The following is a 6,066-nucleotide window of genomic DNA, read 5'->3' on the forward strand; positions in this document are numbered from 1 at the left end:
ACACAATAAATAAAATTGTAAAGTGCATTCTGGATCTAAGATGAATAGCAATGCTTGAAGGTGTAGCCAAGAAGGAGGATACACTGGGGTAAAGACTGTTGACCCAAGATGGAAATGTGGCCCAGTGGGATCCAGTAACACAGTCCATCTTCCACCCACCAAGATGCTAAGTGTCAGCTTCTCCTCAAAACTAATTGCAGAGCCACCAAGATCCCCAAATTTCCACTATGACTGCCAAGGACGCCAAATGCATATCCAAGTACTTCTGGATCCATCTCAGATAATCTGTCCTCTGCTGCCCAAGCCAAAAAGGAAACCTGTTCACAGACCTAGCAGGGATTTTTAGAAACTAGGTAACTATTCACCAAGGAGACATTGAGTGCATTCGGCCTGCCTGCGAAATAATTGTGACAGAAAGGAATCAATTATGGCCCATCTGCAGTTCGTTAATACGATCTGTTGAAAAAGAGGCCAAATTCACCAAGTCAACCCAAAAGTCTAAAAATAGGCCCGATGTGAGCCTGGCCCGGAGCATATTAGGCAATAAAAAGATCCCTACATCTGCAGGAGGGAGAGTCCCCGGATACTTCCTTGGTCTTTACTACTCCACAGAGGTAATTGGGAATGGAGACATTTTATTTTCTTTCCAGAAAAAGAGAAAAACATTCCAAGAGGATCACTGTGGCCAAAAATAGCATCCTATGTGCATGAAGACTCGGCTCAGAGGCAGAGTTCACTCACACACATCGTACACGTTCCAGAGATTGCTAGTGTCGCCTCTTAAATCATGCACAGCGCGTATGTCCTCAAAGAGAAGTAGAAGGTTCTAGGACAGCAATTCTGTTCTGGGACAGAAGTACTGACTGTAGGAGTTCCATCCACGGACATCTTCCCCCTCCTGGGGGGGGGGGTGTTACATGTCTTGTCAAGAGTACCCGAATAAAGCCTAACTAACTAGCTCCGCACCTGTGACTCCAAGACACTATTCAGGGTGAGGACAGACCCAAGACACACTGTGTTTTCACATGTGCAAGCAACTCTCATTTTGTGTGTGTGGCGTGTGTGTGTGTGTGTGTGTGTGTGTGTGTGTGTGTGAAAGTGGGGAGGGGAGAGGGAGAGAGAGCTAGTGCAGACAGGGTCTCTCACTGATCTAGATTTCAGGACGGCAGCCAGCAAGCTCTAAGGTCCTCCCATCTCCCCCCCACACACACACACACACACAGACCTGGGGTTACAGACATGCGCACAGCCGTGCCTCGCTTTTTAAGTGGATGCTAGAGACTTGACCTCAGATCTTCATTCTTGGTCAGCAAGTACTCTTACCAATGAGCCATCTCCTTGTAAGTGCACTGAGCCTCCCCCCTCCCCCCCCTTTTTTTTTCCGAGACAGGGTTTCTCTGTTTAGTTTTGGTGCCTGTCCTGGATCTCGCTCTGTGGACCAGGCTGGCCTCCAACTCACTAAGATCTGCCTGGCTCTGCCTCCTGAGCACTGGGATTAGAGATGTGAGCCACCACCGCCCGGCACACTGAGCCCCTTTTGAGTGCAGTTCTCCAAACATACCGATAGATGTTTAGGTGGTGGGCAGAGATACTAAACAGAGTATCGATAGGTGGTCCACAAATAGTTAAGAATTGGAAAACTGTATTCTAGAACTGAAATCAGCTGGTTCCCATGGCTTGGAAACAGTGATGCTGTTCACAACTTCACTTTGGCAGCCCCAATGCCCTCATGACAAGGAGTTGTTGAGGACATACACAGGAGGTAACTGAGGAAAACCACCGCAGCATCTTGGTAGCTGTGTCTCCTGCAATCTGAATGCACCTTCATGGTTAAGGTGAAGCCTTGGATAGGTTCTTATTGCTACATCTAAGACTGAAACATCAGGGACACGTGTACAATAAGGGTTTGCATCTTCAGAAGTCCTGACATCAGTATAATATCACTTGCATTGTGGTTTTGACACCCCCTTTTTGTGGGATTCATGAGGGAAAAAACCTACTCTAAAAAAGGCACTCGGTCCAGCCTGATTTGGGAAGGAAATCACCTTGTCGTGAATATGGCACCATCTCTTATAATATTCATTAAAAACTTCCTTTAGGTCCATGAGACAGAAGGAGGTGCCACCCTCTATCTTGGGGCAGCCCCCCCTCTTTCTCTGTCCCCTCCCCCCTTCCCTTCTACCTCTGAAGTGTTTGAAGTAAACTTCTTAAACTGATTATGTCACTTGACCAAAGTTTTAGTCTTTGTTCTATTGCTGTGAAGAGACACCATGCATGACCAAGGCAACTCTTATAAAGAAAACCGCTTAATTGGGGACTGGCTTACAGTTTCAGAGGTTTTTCTTCCATTATCATCATAGTGGGGAGCGTGGGAGCATGCATGGCAGGTGTGGTACTGGAGGAGTAGCTGAGAGCTACATCCTGATCTGCAGGCAGAGAGAGAGAGAGAGAGAGAGAGAGAGAGAGAGAGAGAGAGAGAAGGAAGGAAGGAAAGAAGGAGGAAGAGAAAAAGCTCAAGCATCTGGGCCAGGCATGGTCTTTTGAAACCTCAAAGCCCACCCCCAGGAACACACTTCCTCCAACAAGGACACACCTCCTAATCCTTCTAATCCTTTCAAATAATTCAACTCCCTGATAACTAAGCACTCAGATATATGAACCTATGGCAGGCCGTTCTTATTCAAACCATCACAACTGAATTATTTCCTTCAAGAAGACAAGAGAGAGTCCCCCTCACCACCACCATCACAAAATAGTAATTGTATCTGTCCAAAGTCTCTTGATGTTGCATAAGCCATTGATATTTGCCATGTTGGGAGTCTAAACCTGAATGGACTGCAGCCCCCAAAGGGACTGCAGCCACACCCTCAAAGGGGGACCAAGTATCTCTGGTGCCCTGTTTCTCTAGGGAGCTGAGGCTACAGGCACACGATAGGGCTGTGTGACCCCTTGGTTCCACCCATGACCTCATCTTCTGTGGAACATGCAGGGGCTTTGGGGCCAAACTTGTCTACTTCTTCAAACCACAACAGGGGTCTAATGAGAGGCAAGTGAGCTCTTCACATGGGTCTGTGATTTGAAGGTACCTGCGATAGGGTAGGAGCAGGTTTAGGGAGCACACATTTGGCTCACAGAAAAAAAAAAGAGAATTCTGGTACCTTGGTAATGATCCTTAAATGTCCTCGTCTCTGGGGAGAAAGAGTGCAGCCGTCCCCACTGTGGGCTTCTGCGTGGCTGTTAAAAATACTAAATTAGACCAGACACCAAAATAGTGGAAAAGAAAAAGGAGTCACAAAATAACATTTCAGTGTGATTTGCTTTTGTGCAAAGTAGAAGCATTTATATAGCTTGTGTCTGAGCATGGAATATTTCTGGAAAGATTTAGCCAGACTGTTCACAATGGTTCCTTATCCAAGCAGGGTGGAGGGCAGTAAAGTGGCTTCTAAGTCCCACTTTATTGCTGTCTGTGTGTTGACCATTTTTGCAATGACCTATATTACTTTTATAACAAAAGATATTTTGAACAATGGCAAACAATGAGGGCACTATTTAAAAGCTTGTGTCAATGCCCCAGCAAGACTGAATCTATGAGACATATGTCTGAGTGAGCTATTCATTTGCATATACATAATAATCACAATAGATAATACATATCACACTGTAATCACTATGAAATAGGCTTGTATTAGCATAATAATCAAAACACAGAATGCATATTGCATAATGGTCATTATGAGGCCTATTTAGGCAGAAGCGAGGCATGGACAGAGAACTGAAAGCAGTTGGGGTGGGATGTATCTGGATTCCCCTGACTCCAGATGGTGAGAGAGCCCCCCCCCCTCTCTGGCACCGGTCACAGCCTTGAATGTAGTGCCTACAGCGTTGACGGTGGATCAGCAGTGCCTCCATGCTGGTCCTGGTGCTCCCAGTAACCCTCAGAAGCAGGCTCCATGTCCTCCATTTGACAGATGCAGAGACTAAGGCTATGGAGGTTCATGCCATTGTCATAGCAATGAGACTGACTGCCCATGCACACCCACATAGCCCTTTATATAGTACAAAATTGCATGGGGTTATATTTCCCTATTACTCTGAGATAAGATGGCGACATGTACCGTCTCTATCAAGTTCCACCTCTAGGCAGAGGTCTCTAAAAGTATAGGGGATACAGAGCCACAGTGTAGAAGGACCCTGGGTTCTTGAGCCATCCACCCACCTAGACAAGGCATACACACCATGCCATGGCTCTGATGTGATGGCTGGAAACTGCTGCTAGTTTCTCTAAACAATGAAATAGGTACAACATTGTACTATTAGAGTTGTTAGATTTTAAGGGCTGAGAAGTACCACTGGGACATAGGGGACATTATTTGTATTGTGGAAGCTCCTGTTTACAAACCATACCACAAATCTCTTGTTTACTTATGGTCCCATTCAGCTATCAGCTGTGTGTGGGACCCTGGAGCAAAGCCAAGTGTAGAAACAAACAAAGCATGGGCACACATGGCACCTGTCCACCATGCTACCTCCTCAGACCCTTCTTTTTATAGGGCATGCTCTGAGAGTGAGGAGGGCTCCCAGCCAACCCAATCTGTCATAGGAGCAGTGGCCAGGTATCTTTGGGCCAGGGGGTACTCTGAGTGCCCTGGTTCCACCAGCGGCCCTCCTCCACCACCCACCTGGGCTGACCTAACCCAACCAAACACAAACCTTACTGAACCTAAACTACTTCCATGAACTTTCGGCTTACTGGTGGCTTCCTGCCTGCCTGACACAGTGGCCGAGGTCAGCCAAGCTCTATCCCATAGAGATGCTTACCTCGTGGACCTTGCTCTAGTTACATGGCCACCAATAAGGGATGTGAGGAGAATCTTGATAACCCAAGGTGGTGACTGTCTATTAGAAAAGAGCTGGAGATGGGTGGCCAGGGGCCAGGGCTGTAAAAATGGCCCACACCTTCAAACAAATGGGGAGTCCCAGTTCAGTGAGAGATGTTGTCTTAAAAAAAAGAGAGAGCAATAGAAGAAGGTGCTCAGACATGATGTGGACCTCTGACCTCTACAGCACACTCATTAGGCACCTTTGATGCCCTGTACTGTTCCCAGTGTCTCATACCTGTGACCCTGTCAGATGGATAGATTGGAGCTGACAAAAGATCAGCTAACCCAGTGTACCATGATCCATCTTTAATCCCCTGTGGGCACAGGGTGTGTAGAAATATTCACTGTGGGGCTGAGGAGATGACTCAGGAGACGAGGAACTTGCTGCAGAAGAAGCAGAAAGACCAGAGGTAGGATCCCCAGCACCTACATAATACAAGGGGGTATGGCCTCCCACCTGTAATCCCAAACTCAGGGGCCCAGTGTTAACCTCTGCTCTCCACGTGCATGCAACACACACACACACACACACACACACACACACACACACACGAAAAGGAATGCTGAGTCTGCTATCTAGTGAGTGTTGGCTCTGTGAGAGCGGATGTGGGGTCTGTTTGTTCATTCTGCTGACCCTAGACCCCAGCACCTTCCTAAAATTTTGTAGTATGGAAATCTCGTACAGAGACAGGAAGAAGTGGACAGCCATCATCTTATAGATTAGGTACCTAGAATTGCAAAATTCACAGAGAACGCAGAAGGGTGATTGCCAGACGCAAGGAAGAAGAGCACAAAACTCTTTTAGAACCATAGGCACAGGCTTTGAATTATCGGATCAGGCACAGACTCTGAGAATTAAAAGATTTATTCATTATGCCTGCAAATACTCGGAAAGTTACCAGGAGTAAGACTTCAAGCATCCTGGAAGAGGAAGCCTCAATCTTTGGGCTTTCTCTATTGATCCCTGGTCTGCTAATCTTCACAGCATCCCAACACCTTCTCTAAGGAGTAACATGTACTTGTGGTAGGTATCACATCTGTGTGAGGCCCCCAAAGGGTCAACAAGAACCATGTCATCTCCCACTGATGGCTTTGGTGAAGACAGCGAGACTGGCAAGTGTCAAAATACAGAAGTGAACCTGAGCCCCAGGGTAAATGAGGAACTGGCTGGTTGGCGCCAAGCATG

The sequence above is a fragment of the Peromyscus leucopus genome, chromosome 5, assembly GCF_004664715.2.
Source record: "Peromyscus leucopus breed LL Stock chromosome 5, UCI_PerLeu_2.1, whole genome shotgun sequence".
In the NCBI taxonomy this organism is placed as follows: Eukaryota; Metazoa; Chordata; class Mammalia; order Rodentia; family Cricetidae; genus Peromyscus; species Peromyscus leucopus.